This window comes from Trichomycterus rosablanca, chromosome 10, assembly GCF_030014385.1.
Source record: "Trichomycterus rosablanca isolate fTriRos1 chromosome 10, fTriRos1.hap1, whole genome shotgun sequence".
In the NCBI taxonomy this organism is placed as follows: Eukaryota; Metazoa; Chordata; class Actinopteri; order Siluriformes; family Trichomycteridae; genus Trichomycterus; species Trichomycterus rosablanca.
The window spans coordinates 6623651-6642439 of NC_085997.1; the positions used below are offsets into that span (position 1 = coordinate 6623651).

General features: G+C 40.1%; 3 non-coding genes across 3 annotated transcripts; 1 reads left to right on the forward strand and 2 right to left on the reverse strand.

Moving 5' to 3' along the window:
- Positions 1-6565: 6565 nt before the first annotated feature.
- Positions 6566-6648, forward strand: trnal-cag (transfer RNA leucine (anticodon CAG)). The gene has a single exon. It is a non-coding gene; the product is annotated as a tRNA-Leu (tRNA).
- A 5811-nt stretch (positions 6649-12459) lies between these two features.
- On the reverse strand, positions 12460-12532 carry trnaa-agc (transfer RNA alanine (anticodon AGC)). The gene has a single exon. It is a non-coding gene; the product is annotated as a tRNA-Ala (tRNA).
- Positions 12533-12930: 398 nt separating this feature from the next.
- Positions 12931-13003, reverse strand: trnak-uuu (transfer RNA lysine (anticodon UUU)). Its single transcript has one exon. It is a non-coding gene; the product is annotated as a tRNA-Lys (tRNA).
- Between the last annotated feature and the right edge of the window lie 5786 nt (positions 13004-18789).

The following is an 18789-nucleotide window of genomic DNA, read 5'->3' on the forward strand; positions in this document are numbered from 1 at the left end:
AATCACACGCACACTACACACACACACAACAGAACCACACACATAAACACACACTCGCACGCATGCACACTCATACACGCACACTCACAAACTCCTTTGCATGCATGGTCACACATGCACAAACTAATACTCAACTCTAACATGCATGCATACATACACACACACTTAGACTGTGACACGTAACTACTTGCATACACACTTATACACTAACTTACATGCACATACACTAACATACACACACTCACAAACACAGATTCTGACACACAATCACGCTTCTCACACACACAGGCGCATGCTCACACACACATACACACTTAACTGCACACATACTTACACTGGCACAAAATTACTCACATTTTATATATATACGCACTCACACGCACTCACATGCACATACACTCACTCACACCCACATGCACACAGAATACACACACTTGTACACATGCACAGGCACTTGCTCACACACGCACTTGCACATGCACAACACGACCACACACACACACACACACGATCAACACAGTTTGTTCGCTGGACTCTTGACAACTTAAATACATACAACTACTGTATTGTACTACTGTGAGTGTATTACTTGCATCTTCGCACAATAATGAATTTGCACAAGTTTGTGCATTTTTGCATCTTACTCCTGTTAAAGCTCTGCTGCTATAACAAACCCTACGCTGCTAACTGCATATCAGAAGATGTCATCTTCCTCACCTACCACTTACTTACTTAGTACCATGTAGTGACCAATACTTGTGTCTAGTCTCGTCTCCCCTAATTACTTTTTAGTACAACCTCTGGCAAACAAAATGGAGGAGCTGCGACTGTGGACCATAACACGTGGGTGGATGGCGGAGTGTAACATCATGATTGAGACGGAGACGTGGCTGAACTGTAACGTGGAGCTGGATGGACGAAGCATGTTCAGAGCGGACAGAGTGGCAGTAAACTCCGGTAGGAATCGAGGAGGAGGTCTGTGCATTCATGTAAATAAATCAAGGTTTACAGACTCAACTGTAACTGAAAGTCATTGATCTGCCAATCTAGAGTATCTGATGATTAGGTGTAGACCGTCTGATCACCTTTCATTGTTCCAGGTGTGTGGCACACACACTCCTAAATACACCTAATCATCAGAGTGTGGCACACTCAGCAAACGTGTGAAAACAAAGAGAGTTAAAGTGTGGCCAGACGGAGCCATCTCCTCTCTACCACTTTCATAACACTGATTGGAGCATTTGAAAAAGTTAAAAAGTGTTTCTTCAGCAACTGTTTCTAACCATTCATTATTTATTTTTTTACTAAAAATGATTCATGTACAGTGTATCACAAAAGTGAGTACACCCCTCACATTTCTGCAAATATTTCATTATATCTTTTCATGGGACAACACTATAGACATGAAACTTGGATATAACTTAGAGTAGTCAGTGTACAGCTTGTATAGCAGTGTAGATTTACTGTCTTCTGAAAATAACTCAACACACAGCCATTAATGTCTAAATAGCTGGCAACATAAGTGAGTACACCCCACAGTGAACATGTCCAAATTGTGCCCAAATGTGTCGTTGTCCCTCCCTGGTGTCATGTGTCAAGGTCCCAGGTGTAAATGGGGAGCAGGGCTGTTAAATTTGGTGTTTTGGGTACAATTCTCTCATACTGGCCACTGGATATTCAACATGGCACCTCATGGCAAAGAACTCTCTGAGGATGTGAGAAATAGAATTGTTGCTCTCCACAAAGATGGCCTGGGCTATAAGAAGATTGCTAACACCCTGAAACTGAGCTACAGCATGGTGGCCAAGGTCATACAGCGGTTTTCCAGGACAGGTTCCACTCGGAACAGGCTTCGCCAGGGTCGACCAAAGAAGTTGAGTCCACGTGTTCGGCGTCATATCCAGAGGTTGGCTTTAAAAAATAGACACATGAGTGCTGCCAGCATTGCTGCAGAGGTTGAAGACGTAGGAGGTCAGCCTGTCAGTGCTCAGACCATACGCCGCACACTGCATCAACTCGGTCTGCATGGTCGTCATCCCAGAAGGAAGCTGACGCACAAGAAAGCCAGCAAACAGTTTGCTGAAGACAAGCAGTCCAAGAACATGGATTACTGGAATGCCCTGTGGTCTGACGAGACCAAGATAAACTTGTTTGGCTCAGATGGTGTCCAGCATGTGTGGCGGCGCCCTGGTGAGAAGTACCAAGACAACTGTATCTTGCCTACAGTCAAGCATGGTGGTGGTAGCATCATGGTCTTGGGCTGCATGAGTGTTGCTGGCACTGGGGAGCTGCAGTTCATTGAGGGAAACATGAATTCCAACATGTACTGTGACATTCTGAAACAGAGCATGATCCCCTCCCTTCGAAAACTGGGCCTCATGGCAGTTTTCCAACAGGATAACGACCCCAAACACAACCTCCAAGATGACAACTGCCTTGCTGAGGAAGCTGAAGGTAAAGGTGATGGACTAAACCCAATTGAGCACCTGTGGCGCATCCTCAAGTGGAAGGTGGAGGAGTTCAAGGTGTCTAACATCCACCAGCTCCGTGATGTCATCATGGAGGAGTGGAAGAGGATTCCAGTAGCAACCTGTGCAGCTCTGGTGAATTCCATGCCCAGGAGGGTTAAGGCAGTGCTGGATAATAATGGTGGTCACACAAAATCTTGACTCTTTGGGCTCAATTTGGACATGTTCACTGTGGGGTGTACTCACTTATGTTGCCAGCCATTTAAACATTAATGGCTGTGTGTTGAGTTATTTTCAAAAGACAGTAAATCTACACTGCTATACAAGCTGTACACTGACTACTCTAAGTTATATCCAAGTTTCATGTCTATAGTGTTGTCCCATGAAAAGATATAATGAAATATTTGCAGAAATGTGAGGGGTGTACTCACTTTTGTGATACACTGTATATATATATATATATATATATATATATATATATATATATATATATATATATATATATATATATATAATGTGAGTAATTTTGTGCCAGTGTAAGTATGTGTGCAGTTAAGTGTGAGTGTGTATGTATGATGTATGTGTGTGTGAGCATGCGCCTGTGTGTGTGAGAAGCGTGATTGTGTGTCAGAATCTGTGTGTTGGTGTATATATGTCTATGTGCAAGTGTTTGTGGATTTATGTGTGTGTGTGTGTGTGTTTGTGAGTGTGTGTATGTTAGTGTATGTGCATGTAAGTTAGTGTATAAGTGTGTGTGTGTGTGTATGCAAGTAGTTACGTGTCACAGTCTAAGTGTGTGTGTATGTATGCATGCATGTTAGAGTTGAGTATTAGTTTGTGTACATGTGTGACCATGCATGCAAAGGAGTTTGTGAGTGTGCGTGAATGAGTGTGCATGCGTGCGAGTGTGTGTTTATGTGTGTGGTTCTGTTGTGTGTGTGTGTGTAGTGTGCGTGTGATTGTGTTGGTGCGTGTGTGTATTTGTTTGTGGTGTGCATATAATTTAGTGTTAGTGTATGTGTGTGTGCATGTGTGTGTGTTTGCATGAGTGTAACTGTGTTGGTGTGTGTATGTATGTGTGTGTGTCAAAGTCAATCCTGTGTGTGTGTGTGCCAGAGTCCATCATGTGTGTGTGTGTAACACACACAGACACAATAAAGACTCAGGAACATGAGAAATCTGCAAACCCAATTAGAATAAACCAAATTGCACAAAGACTCAGAACTAAATAGCTGAATGATTGGGAAACTGAAACTAATGTCCAGAGTAAAATGCAGTGTTATTTGGCCCTTAGCAGACACTACAGTACAGCACATTATCTGAGCACAGTATCCGACCCTAAATTAAGAAACACCCTGACGAGGTACAGACTGAGTGCACACGACCTGGCCGTGGAGACGGGGCGACACACCCGGTCCTGGCTGCCCCGGGAGGAGAGGCTGTGCCAGCACTGCACTCTCAGTACAGTAGAGATGGAGCTGCACTTCCTCACCCAATGCACCAAATACCACCACATCCGGTCCCAATTCTTCCCCTACTTCAACTCCCTCCCAGACCCCGACAAACTGCCCCACCTTCTGGGGGAGCACAGAGAGAGCTGCACTCTTTTATCCTGGATTAGGCCATCTACCAGTAAAGCAAATGAGGGAGATGTATCAGTATCAGTTGTTTGGTTATTAAAAAGCGTGCACAATATGGCCTTGTTTTTGCCTGTTTTTCATTTATTTATGCAATTTGATAATTTGAGTTATTTGATTAGATGTGTATTGATTGTGTTAACAAAAAAATATACAAGTTAAATATCCTACTGTGTTTTTTTTTTTTTTTTTTTTTTATTAATAATTTTGGTGATGGGTGCCCTTTTTTTTGCTTGAGCACCTGCCCCCAAAAATGTCTGTGCACGTGCCTGCTAATCAGCCATAACATTAAAACCACCTCCTTGTTTCTACACTCACTGTCCATTTTATCAGCTCCATTTACCATATAAAAGCACTTTATAGTTCTACAATTACTGACTGTAGACTGCTCACTCTGTTTTTCAATGGTCATGACCCCCACAGGACCACCACAGAGCAGGTATTATTTAGATAGTGGATGATTCTCAGAACTGAGAATCAGGGCAGTGGTTCATTATTCCTGGTTCAGTCGATTAAGACTCCCATGAAGTCATCCAAATATCAAAGCATCCCCACACAATCACACTTCCACCACCTGGTGGAATGATGGATGTTCTTATTGTTTCTTATTATGGAATACATTCATTCATTCACTGCCTGTTTTATCCTGGTAATGATCACTGTGAGTCTTTTTTGTTATCAAAAAAACTTCAAAAAGTAAATAAAAAAGATAACAATAATATCATTTCAGTTATATCAATAGCAGCGATCAAACTAAGAAATAAAACTCTGATGCATTTTAATACTGTAGCATTATAAGTTCATGCGTTTCTGTCAAAACAAAACAAAAAAGGTATGTAAATAAAACAGTTTGAGAGTAAATAGGGCGTTAATGACATGGTAACACTGACAGACTGGCCTAAAGATTGATGCTGCAAAGAATTTCGCCTTAATTTTATCTTTTCAGATTCTGAGTTGCTGCCAAATGATCATAATGTTTCTGCACTGGAGAATGCCGGCATCGATCCCACTACCTCTCGCATGCTAAGCGAGTGCGCTACCATTTGAGCTAATTCCCCTTACGAAGACCCCACCTTTACTAATGTACTAACAGAGCGTTGATGCTGCATTATAAAGTCAGGGTGCAAGTGTTTAAGCTCAGACTCAGCTTTATAGTCATTCTATTATATAATATTACAGTTTTTCTCAATTGCTTTGGTGCATTTCTCTGATCAGAATTAAAATTCTCATAACTGTTAGTTCAGCCTCCACAAGATTTAGTCATTTGTGCACATCATAGTAGCAGTTTCTCATTCCTTCCAACAAATTGCAAATGCTTTTGGACATGCATCAATTGCTTCCATACAATTCTCTGCTGTTTTATAACATTATCATTTGCTATGTCATGTCAGTCAAAATGAACTATACTTATGAATGCTGAATAGTCATTCCTTATGAAACTAATAGTCCTCATTTCATTGCTTGAATCATTACATACAAAAATGTTGAACTAGTTGTCAAAATCAGTATGTTGTATGTTCCAATTCAGTTCCAATATGTACTGCAAATTGTTTACAGTTGTGCACAGCTCTACCCAAAGGGTGTTTCTTATGTTTGTTGTAAATAAGTTTGTACTTTGCTTTAGCACAATGCTGTGAACAAATTAGAATTGCAAAGAGCATATGCAGTAAAAATGTGAAACATACGTATTGAGTGTCTTGTACTCATTTACCTCACTAAATACAGTAATGTGTAACTTAACTGTAGATTTCAAATGGGTGTGCTAATAGTGTATAGTGCTGTCTTGAGCATTTTCAGGTAGTGTCACCATGATCTGACTTTTTTGCATTGGAAAACACTTACAGAGTGAACTGTCACAATGAAAACATGACAAAGCCATTTGACTATCTTGTTCGTAAACAATGGTGTCAGGACTATTTATTTTGATGACACTGACACTTTCATTGTCTATCCATTTTGACTATCCATTTTGAGCAAGTGACACGCTTTTGCAGGTTATAAACTAGGTTTTGCAGTTTGTACTAATTGTTTTGAGAAATGCACTTACTGTTGTGCAAATGTTAATAGTAATGTGAGAAATGCACCAAAGCGACTGAGAAAAACTGTAACTGTATTCATATTATGCCGTCTAGTGGACGATTGAATAGCCTACAACAAGCACAAACCGGGTTTGAGTTCGTAACAAATAATTCAGTCAGTTAAAATGCCTGGACCTAATACACTCATACCAGAGAAGACACACTCTAACACGCTAGTGACGTTACAGTGCTAAGAATGGTCCACCCAAAAAACATTATTTGGTCAGTTGGAGTGCTCATATGGGGCTCCCTTTCTATTGCTATATGGTTTACAGCCTAGTGACAAAGTGTACAGTGCAGCAAATGGGTTACAGATTAAGGAGGTCGTACAAATCTTAGTACGTGGTGTGGGGTGAGGATGGTATTATTCCTACCGTGGCTAGTCAGGATGGCCGAGCGGTCTAAGGCGCTGCGTTCAGGTCGCAGTCTCCTCTGGAGGCGTGGGTTCGAATCCCACTTCTGACAGCACATACTTCATACAAATTTATGTCATTAACCCTCTACCATACATAATAATGTGAAAAGATATAACAGTTCGTACAAATCTTAGTCCTAGTTTGTCTTAGTTTTCTATTACAAAAACATCCTTTACCCTTTGTAAATTTTAATGGATTAACAGAGCGTTGATGCTGCATTAAGTAAGAGTGCAACGTGTTTAATCTCACGTACTCTTTTCTATATTATTTGGTGCTTTTATACCATCACAAACTCAGTTTATTTAAAACGTTCATCCCAGCTTTTAGGACAAACTGAAAAAAGATCAGCAGTTCAGCAGATGAAAAACCAACAAAACGTCACGTACCGCTACTTAAAAAAAAAAAAAAAAAAGTCGTTTCAGATAAAATTCCGAGACACAAATTACAAGTTATTGCGTGTTTGCCAATTTCAAAATCAAAAATTATTTTTAAAAAATCTAAAAAAAAATTAAAAAATTATTTGAGTGAAAATTTAGCGTAAATGTCGTTGTAACATTCTAAATTTTGATGCTGTGTTTCAGTGAGCAATGACGCAACAAGCTTCATATTACGTGATGCCTTAAATGATCATAACATTTCTGCATTGGAGAATGCGGGAATCGATCCCGCTACTTTTTGCATGTTAAGCGAACGCTCTACCATTTGAGCTAATTCCCTCTTCTATGAACCCATTTTACCCTTTGCAAATTGTAATGTACTGACAGAGCAGAGCGTTAATGCTGCATAACTGTCTGTACCACTGACAGACGGACTTAAGGGTTGATGCTGCTTTATATAAGGGCCAAAATAGTGCAGGATATACCAAATGTTTAGTGCAGTTAAAAAAGTCTCAGTCAGCCGACAGTGCCAACATGCAGCCATATTTGGGGATGAGATCTTTTATGAAGCGCATTCTCTTGTAGGAGATTCTTCTGTTCTTCTTGCAGTGCTGCTGAAGGGTTTTCTTTTTGATGGTTGGGGGGGGGGGTGTTTGTGATTATATGTAACTGTAATAGCTTACGTGCCTTTGCATCTTTGATCCCATTTTGAAGGTATAAAGCATGAGCTGTCAGAATGGGAATTCGAACCCACGGCTCCAGGGGAGACTGCGAGCTGAACCATCCTGACTTGCTTGCACATTACCAATGCCAATTTTCCTCAACACCCCCACATGGCCTAAGATTTGAACTGCAAGCTGCTTGAGTCACAGCAACAAGGCGCCGAGCAACTAATAGGCAAAGTTTTGCTCGAGTCCAATCATAAAGACCAATTCCCATTCCGGGAGTCAAACCCAGGCCACCTGGGTGAAAACCAGGAATCCTGACCGCTAGACCATATGGGAAACTGCAAGGCTCAGCACCGGCTGACGCCAGCATCAGCCACTTCATTCCGCTCTGCCAAGTCTTTGTCACCTTGACAAGACCTGCATTGTTGGATCTGGGGTACAGAGAACCATACACAAGGAGTTTGAGAGAAAAAAATTGAAAGAGAATAGAAACCTTCGAAGCACGGCATACAAAACGACATTGCCGTGATCCGGATTCGAACCGGGGTTGCTGCGGCCACGGCTTCCCAGCGGTCTGCCACTGGTGGCTCACGTCAACTGCTTCCTGATAGACTGCAGTCATAGTTCCAACAGGACAAGCTGCTTGAGCTACAGCAACAAGGCGCCGAGAAACTAACAGGCAAAGTTTTGCTCGAGTCGGGAGAAAACCAGGAATCCTGACCGCTAGACCATATGGGAACTTCTGGCACATGTGAGTCTGCGGTCGTGACTTTCCTGAAACTCCGGCCTCATTTCTGTCTCTTGACTGAAGAGAGAATAAAAACCTTCGAAGCACGGCATACAAAAAGACAGTGCCGTGACCCGGATTTGCTGCGGCCACAACGCAGAGTACTAACCACTATACGATCACGGCTTCCCTGCAGTCTGCCAGCGGTGCCTCACGACTGCTGCCCCCTGATAGACTGCAGTCATAGTTCCAACAGAACAATGTGCTTGAGCTACAGCAACAAGGCGCCGAGGAACTAACACGCAGAGTTTTGCTCAAGTCCAATTCCCATAGCCTGGTGCCAGCATCAGCCACTTCCTGCTCCCTGGTAGACTGCAGTCATAGTTCCAACAGAACAAGCTGCTTGAGCTACAGCAACAAGGCACCAAGGAACTATTCGGCAAAGTTTTGTTCGAGTCCAATCATAAAGACCAATTCCCACACCAGGAGGTGAACCCGGGCCGCCTGGGTGAAAACCAGGAATCCTGACTAGACCATATGGGAAACCGCAAGGCTCTACACCGGTTGACGCCAGCATCAGCCACTTCTTTCCACTCTGACAAGCCTTTGTCACCTTGACAAGACCTGCATTATTGGATCTGGGGTACAGAGAACCATACACAAGGAGTTAGAGAGACAAAAAAAAGCCATAAGGTAACCGAGCCAGCCAGGAGTGGAACCTATAATCTTCTGATCCGTAGTCAGACACGTTATCCATTGCACCACTGCTTAGACCAATTCCCATACCGGGAGTCGAACATGGGCTGTCTAGGTAAAAACCAGGAATCCTGAGCGCTGGACCGTATGGGGAACTGCAAGGCACAGCACTGGCAAAGACAAAGAAAGGGAAGCGCTTCAGTCCGATTTAAACACTTTTGAACCAACGGTCGCTGTGTCGCGGCGCCTGGGATTAGTTCTGCTGGCAGACAAAGCTATTTCTCCATAAATCAGGGCCTGAACAGAGAAACCGACCGACGTTGAGGTGATTCGGCTCTGGACACTCCCCTGCAGTTTTCCTTCAGTGGACAGGTACATGTTTTTCAGGTGCTCACTTGTTGGCTTCGCTACCCTGTTTAATTCGTTTCTACTAATAATTGATAGTGTAGCACCTAAGCTTGCTAATAACAGTAACAAAAAGGCACTAACATTTAACTAGGTTTGAATAGCAGTATACCTTGAAATCATGAGAGATGTTAAGGTGAAGTTAAACAGCTAACACATTTATTGCCACACAAGCAATGAAATATCACATATAGCGCTGCAAAAAAACCTTAGAAATAAAGAAATAAATAAGCTCTTACAAATAGGAATTATGTTAAGAGATCTTTAATTCAATACCACTCCTTATATTTAAAGAGGTATAGATTCAAAAATTAAGTTCTAGTCCTTGAATGTGTGTATTAAAGGTATTTTCCTATGGCTGTTTTACCCAGGTAGAGTAAATAGTGTGAGTAGGTTCTTATCTGGTCCTGGGCAAAAACTGTTATATATCCGGAGTCTTCTGTAAACAGTCTTAACGGTAGGCCACACTGCTTCTACGACCATCAACAGTTTCACAGGGCTGGGCTCGCCATCACAATTCTCCAAGTTTTTCTGTGCGTCTAAGAAAAACCAATCTACACAGATAGTGCAGAACAATGAATGCTCCTATTCTTTTATGTTCCCTAAAATGAGATCTCTAAGTTATTTTCTTCATTTCAGAACATCTTATGACATGTACAAAAACTAAGGATGCACCTTGACTACAAATGATTAATTAACATTCATACATCACAGCAACATTGACATTTAACATGTAAGGAATTACTGTACATCACTTCAGTATTGGTATTTTAGCACTGACTAATGAATTACTACTCTTTTCCAACTTTTTAGCTGTAACATGTGCAATTATCCCTTTAACATGAATTTGAATTGAACCATCACTAAACTCCATTAATATGTACATTATGATAACCAAAATATGTTCAATCATAGCACAGTTGTGCTGTAAATAATTAAGATGTATCAATCTAACCAAACTGAATGACTTAACAGAATATGTGCACTGTGCCTTTACAGCTCCACCACGCTATTAGTAATTCTAGCTAGCGATTAGCATAGCTATACTTTTAAATCATTTCCACAAGCATTAAAGAACATTCTCATAACTCCAATTGGTTTTTTATTCCTTCCATTTCTAATGAAAAGCGTATGAACTCAAAAGAAAGGTGTACTCTCCCTTTACAGAAGCTAGCTAGGCTATCAGAACAAACTCACGGAAGTTTCAAACACTTATTACTTGACAGAAAACCGCCTCCCTCACGTTCATAGCTGGAATTCTGGTTAAAAAAAAATCCAGTTCATTAGCTCTAATATATGCTAAAAGTCAATATTTGAAACCATTATGTAGTAATTTTTACCGAATATTGCTCAGCTGGTCTGCAGCAACCTCTCAAGATCTCTCAAGCCAAAAAGGGAAAAACTAACGAAGGTAAAGTCTTTTTCTACCACTGCGCCCTCTTTTGGGGACGACAAGTAATTACACCTCTTAAAGGACTTTTGAGGTTTTAGTAGCTCCATATTTCATATGGGTTACAATAGCATACGCTTCAATCAGGCTCTAAATCTCTGGTTTCCACCTACCATTCAATCATACGCTAATTTTATGTTATAGTTCGCCTACAGATTTATACTTCTATCATTACCACTTAGTTATGCCATTTACTTTTTAACTGTCATTGTATCAGTGGCGATTTATCTAAGACTAAAATGTCAAAAATTAAATGGTCAAATATGTACAGTTGTGTTAACATTTCATTGACTACAAATGCACGTTCATCTTGAAGACGAGTTTGTTCGGAATCAGCTACTTATCACAAATCGACTGACTCGATTTTGTTAACTCCCGGAGCGTCAATGCATTTGCCCGTAGAAGCTGAGCGTCTCTTCACTTCAATGGGGCTGCATGGAACGTTTTTTTTTCATTGCTTCGAAACTCGCCGGTCATTGGATAAATGCCACGATTTTGTCCCGCCCCCGGACGCTGAGCGTCTCTGGGGGTGAATGGAGCTGTGGGCGGGTCTGGACACTGAGCTTCTGCAAGATGATTGGAGGATCAGTCGAATGGCTGAATCCCGTTTTGATTGACAGCTATTTTGAGATCTACACGTCACTTAATCACTGGGAGCTTCAGTCCCATCGTGGATTTTGCGAGTGAAGTCGAAAGATAAACTGCAACCCATTTCTTGGTATTTGCTTGGTGAAATTACTTGACCATTTCCGTTGTTCATTGTGTAAATAATACACACTCATAGTATCTGTTTCAGGACACTGGTCAAGTCCCTGAAAAAGACGCCTACTTGGTACGATAGGATCACAGGCCATTTTCTTGAAAAGGAACGGAGGGCAGAATTTAAGTATAAATAAATTGACAAATTTTATGATGTAAGCCGACAATGAGCTTCCCCTCTTTGAAAGACCAGCAGCCGCCACTGCATTGTATGTGTTATGTTTTGTTAGTTTAAGAAACATTACAACGATTCAAAACTTAGCGCTGTGGTTTTAATTACCTCGGTGAGAAAAATAATCGGCTTTATGTACTTACCCCAACAGAAAGGGACTGATATGTTATGAATTAGGTTTTTTAAAACAATTTAGCCTAACCAAACAACTAAATGTTGGTTGTGCCTCGTGAAGCTATTAATTATAAAAAAAAATAATTACATGCAAATCTCTCTTTTACGCTACAATAAAGACCACTTCCCATACCCATAGAGAGACCAAAAAGGCATAAGGTAACCAAGTCAGCCAGTAGTCGAACCTAGACTGACCTGATTTTTGATGCTGAGTTTCAGTGAGCAATGACGCAACGAGTTCATATTTCGTTTTGCCTTCAAGTGTTTCAGCTCATGTACTCTTTTCTGTATTATGTGTTGCTTTTAAACCATCACAGACTCAGTTTATTTAAAACATTTATCTCAGCCTTTAGGATGCTGTGTTTCAGTGAGCAATGACGCAACGAGTTTCATATTATGTGATGCCCTTAAATAATCATAATGTTTCTGTACTGGAGAATGCGGGCATCGATCCCGCTACCTCTCGCATGCTAAGCGAGCGCTCTACCATTTGAGCTAATTCCCCTGACGAACAAACCACCTTTACCCTTTGTAATGTACTAACAGGGCAGAGCGTTGATGCTGCATTATGTAAGGGCCAAAATAGTGCAGGATATACCAACTGTTTAGTGCAGTGCAAGAACTGAAATTATTATGTATGTAATTTAACATAAAATATGTGCCTATTAATATCTAAAACTCAGTGCATTATTAGGCTGCACATAAATATAGATTTAAACTGTCCTCTATTTACTACAGTCTGTATCTAGTTGGTGTGGAGAACATGTTACACATACAGTGTGCTATTATTTCAAGCTGATCAAGTACATGCTATTTCACTTAGAAACATCTCACAAAGTACAAATTCTTCAACCTTCTAAACAAAACCATGTAGTATGGGACATAATGCAGTAATAAACTACTCGCCCGAACAGGGACTTGAACCCTGGACCCTCAGATTAAAAGTCTGATGCTCTACCGACTGAGCTATCCAGGCTCCTCACAAGAATATGAATTGAATTACAAACTTTAACATAAGTTGTCCCGTAGAACTTCAATTAATATCAAATGTTTTATACCTGTTTCGGCTCTCTTGAAGGCGATTATATAAAGTTTTAGGTGAAGTATGTTGCTGTTTACACACACAAAGAAAAACATCTGTGGAGGAGAATTTTGCAGGTAGATTACAAACAGAATCCTTTCTTTCACCTTTTCCCTGTATCAATTGCACGATTGTTTTTCAGTTCTTAAATGTTATGCGCCATAAAAAATCCATAAAAATCAAATTGAGTTAGCCAAGAACCTTGAATTATACTAAAGAGTTCTTCAAGTAGAAACAGTTCTAGCAAGAACACAAAAAACCCTAAAGAAACACTTCTTAAGACTTCTTAGTCTTAGTTTTTTATTAATTCAAATGCCATTCATTATTTCAAATGCCATTAATAATTTATAATCACTGATTTGTGAGATATCAGCAGTAGTAGGTCATGTTTAACTGGTTTAATATTGTTTAAGCGCTGATTATCGGCTGTTTTTCGTGAGTATGTTGGGCGGTTTTCCATGCATTTTGGCGGACTTTGAAATGCGCAATCTGGCAACCCTGGCTGAACCGTTCATTCATATGTTGGAGCGATGTATGTTTGTATGCTAGAATATAAATAACATCTTTTACAAACTGCTGTCTATTTACATTGACATTTTCCCTTCTGTCTAAACCTTGAAATTGGGTTTGTAAAAGTAAGCGATACTGTGGATAATATATTTAATGAGCTGAACTAACTGAGAGAAGCGCGTATAACCACAATTTCTAAACAAACACAGTATCCGCTGCTGCAGTCTCTACACAAACTTTTCTGCACTGAAATCGCAAGGACACATTTTATGGATATTACGGTAATGCGCTGAAAAACGCGTCCTACAGTCATGCAAGTACATACAAAGCACATACAACAGTGTGTGAGTTTACACTAATCAGCCATAACATTAAAACCACCTTCTTGTTTCTACACTCACTGTCTATTTTATCAGCTCCACTCACCATATAGGAGCACTTTGTAGTTCTACAATTATTGACAGGACCACCACAGAGCAGGTATTATTTGGATGGTGGATCATTCTCAGTACTGCAGTGACACTGACATGGTGGTGGTGTGTTAGTGTGTGTTGTGCTGGCATGAGTGGATCAGACACAGCAGCGCTGCTGGAGTTTTTAAATACCGTGTCCACTCTATTAGACGGTCCTACCTAGTTGGTCCACCTTGTAGATGTAAAGTCAGAAACGATTGCTCATCTATTGCTGCTGTTTGAGTTGGTCATCTTCTAGACCTTCATCAGTGGACATAGGACGCTTCCCACTGGGTGCTGATGGCTGGATGTTTTTGGTTGGTGGACTATTCTCAGTCTAGCAGCACTGCTGTGTCTTATCCAGTCATACCAGCACAACACACACTAACACACCACCACCTGAATTTCCTGCATAAATCTGTTCCATAAAATATTTTCTGCCTTACTCAGCTCTCTGCTTCCTTGTATAGAAATAGGCTAAAAACCGGGTGTAGTAAGTCCTGCTGTCCACAACAAAGGACATTGGATAAATGTTTTGTAGAGAAAGGGTTAAAATTGCTGTACATTTCTGTAATCTTTATAAACTGAAGTTACGACTCATATTGAACGAAACTGATCTCTTACTTTGCTTATTTCCATGAAATGTGAAATATGACATGGCAGCCATTTTTAAAAGAAAGTTCATGAGCTGCTTGCCACACACCCACAAATGTGACATTAATAAAAAGCTCAGGATGTACTCTATAAAATACAGTACTACTCAAATGGATTGCATAAACGGTGCTTGAGTTAGAGATCTCGGACACATGTCAAGTCAAATTTATTTATATAGCGCTTTTTCCAATGAACATTGTCTCAAAGCAACTTTACAGAATCCAGGCCGAAGGGCGAGAGTGGCAAGGAAAAACTCAGGAAGAAACCTTGAGAGGAACCAGACTCAGCAGGGACCCATCCTTCTTGGGTGGCCTGGAGGATACTTTAAATAAAAAGGATTTACACAAATCATACAAACACAAAATTAAATTGAACTGAAAGTTGTAACTAGCAAAAAAATAATGTAAGTTCTTCATTGTTCAGTCCAGTCTGTGATAAAGTCTGTTGTACGTTCTGGACATTTTTGGTGCAAACACGCCAGGTCCCTGTCACATCTAGTAGGAGCAGCATTGTTGGCACTGCAGTCTTTAACCTCGAGAGGGTGAACAGGTTTCCGTCAGAACCACCTCGGGTTAAAACAACAGAAGATGTTGTTACAATGTGAAATCGTTAGGAGTAAAATATCAGAGAGTTTTACAGGTTTAGACTCTAGCACCCCTAACTATTACAGCATAACTAGGTTTGCTTGTTTAGTTTGAAAAGACCAATCAACAGTCTGAGTAAATAAACACAGCATAACTAGGTTTGCTTGTTTAGTTTGAAAAGACCAATCAACAGTCTGAGTAAATAAACACAGCATAACTAGGTTTGCTTGTTTAGTTTGAAAAGACCAATCAACAGTCTGAGTAAATAAACACAGCATAACTAGGTTTGCTTGTTTAGTTTGAAAAGACCAATCAACAGCCTGAGTAAATAAACATGTTTTCAATCTAGACTTGAACATAGAGACTGTGTCCGAGTTCTGACAGCGGATCTCCCTAAGTTTGAAGCAGATCTGTGATGGAAATGTTGTGTTTCAATAAACAATAAAAGTTATCAGGAGCAATTTCTTGGAAAGACTCCAAAAGGGGTTACCAAAAGTACAGTTGTTTTACATCAGGGCTGCCCAATACGTCGATCACGATCTTATAGTCAATCGCACAGTGCATCCCTAAGTAAAAACTGTCATTACTTCAACATGCCATTACCAACACATAACTTGTTGTGATGGTAAAGACACTTAGTGATGGTAAAAACAGGTTATTAGTTTCACCATCACTATCTTATTAACTGTTTAATAATTAAAGCTAATTAAAGCTAAATAAGCATAATGGTTTTATTATACAAGGCAGCGCATTAATTTTCACTGATTAGTCAATATGGCCCACAAGATATCAGCAGAGATCCAGTAAAATATCAGTAATTACATGAAAAAGAAAAATTAAGCTTAAAGCAATATCACAACCTTCAAAATGGGAACAAGGGAGCATCGTAAGGGGAATTAGCTCAAACGGTAGAGCGCTCGCTTAGCATGTGAGAGGTAGCGGGATCGATGCCCGCATTCTCCAGTGCAGATACATTATGATTATTTAAGGGTATCATGTAATATGAAACTCGTTGCGGCATCGCTTAATAAAATGCGGCATCAAAAATTTGATCAGGATTTAAGTGAGTCTTTAAGGCAACAAAAAGTATGTGGGAATTAATATCTAAAACTCAGCGCATTATTAGGCTACACATGAATATAGATTTAAACTGTCCTCTATTTACTACAGTCTGTTAGAAACAACTAGTTGGTGTGGAGAACATGTTACACACACAGAGTGCTATTATTTCAAGCTTATCAAGTACATGATATTTCACTTAATAACATCTCACAAAGTACAAATTCTTCAACTTCGTAAATACAGCATGTAGTACAGGACATTACCGCTTACCTAATGCAGTAATAAACAACTTTTAGATTAAAAGTCTGATGCTCTACCGACTGAGCTATCCAGGCTCTGCAAGCTGCTTTAATCCTCACAAGGATGTGACTTGAATTACATACATTAGTTGTATTCCACACAGGTCAGCATGCGACATCGTTTTAATTTATAACTGTATTCATATTATGCCATCTAGTGATCGATTGAATAGCCTACAACGAGCACAAACAGGGTTTGAGTTCTTAACACATAATCCAGTCAGTTAAAAACCCAACAAGAAGGCTGTACCTAATACATTCATACCAGAGAAAACACACCCTAACATGCTAGTGGCGTTACAGTGCTAATAATGGTTCACAAATGGTCCAAAATCATTATTTGGTCAGTTGGAGTGCTCATATGGGGCTCCCTTTCTATTGATATATGGTGTGGTGTCAACGGTACCCAAGCTAGTCAGGATGCGGTCTAAGGTGTTGCGTTCATGTCACAGTCTCCCCTGGAGGCGTGGGTTCAAATCCCACTTCTGACAGCGCATGCTATACACAAATTTACATCTTTAACCCTCTACCATACATAACAATCTGAAAAAATATAGCTTCAGTGAGCAATGAGGCATTGACTTTCGTATTACATGATGCCATTAAATTATCACAATGTTTGTACACTGGAGAATGCGGGCATAGATCCCGCTACCTCTCACATGCTAAGCAAGCGCTCTACCATATAAGCTAATTCCCCTTACGAAGGACCCTTTGTAAATTGTAATGTTCTAACAGTGTTGATGCTGCATTATGTAAGGGCCACAATAGTGCAGGATATACCAACTGTTTAATGTAGTGCAATTACTACAGTCTGTTTGAAACAGCTGGGCTTACAACTAGTTGGGGTGGAGAACATGTTGCACATACAGTGTGCTATTATTTCAAGCTGATCAAGTACATGCTATTTCACTTAGAAATATCTCACAAGGTACAAATTCTTCAACTTTCTAAATAAACCATGTAGTACAGGACATTATCTCTTACCTAATGCAGTAAGAAACAAATCGCCCGAACAGGGACTTGAACCCTGGACCCTCAGATTAAAAGTCTGATGCGCTACCGACTGAGCTACCCGGGCTGTAAAGATCCGTGCTGTCTCTCTTGAAGGTGATTATATAAAGTTTTAAGTGAAGTATGTTGCTGCTTACACACACAAAGAAAAACATCTCGGGAGGAGAATTTTGCAGGTAGATTACAAACAGATTCCTTTCTTTCACCTTTTTCCTTTTTTCCTGTATCAATTGCACGATTGTTTTCCAGTCATTAAAATGTTATGTGCATTTATATGTGGCAAGAGAAAAAAAAATCCATAAAACTCAAACTGAGTTAGCAAAGAACCTTAAATTATACTAAAGGGTTCTTCAAGTAGAAACAGTTCTACCAAGAACACAAAAAGAACCCTTAAGAAACACTTCTTAGTGCTACATACATTAGTTGTATTCTAGAGGTCAGCATGCGATGAAACTGTGATAGAAACAGACATCGTTTTACTTTATACAACAGTTAGTTCCTTACAATCTGATTGGTTGAGAAGCGTTCTAACCGTGCTGATATTCGTGATAACAGCACAGCCTTTTCACACCACAACTGTATTACTCTGCTGACGCGTTGCCAGTAACGACAAGCTTCATGCACACAAACGCGCACGCAGGCGACACAGACCTTTTTCCCGATCGCGTTTTAAATCCGTTATCTGATATACAATCTAGCGCACTGTGTAGGGAACATAAATCAGTTGTCTAATTTACTGTCTAGTGCACTATGTAGGGAACATAAATCCGTGATCTGATACACAATCTGGTGCACTATGTAGGGAACATTAATGTGTTTGTAACGCGAACAGTTAGTTTAATAGCCCAGTTAGCAGCTCCTAAAAGTTCTGTTATCACCAATATCCTTTGGTGTGTGCAAGAGGTTTTTTTTTTTTTTTTTTTCCCTTCGGAGGTTCTTGCCTTTTTCTTCTTGTTGTTCTTACCTCCCTGAAATGAGTTTTTGCAACTTGGGATGTCTGCTTTGTAGTGTTAAACTTTACATTCGTTGTGGAACTACTTTTTGGCGGAAGGTATTGTCAATATTAAAGCATATTTATTATGAAATTCAGGGCTTCTTTGATTTAT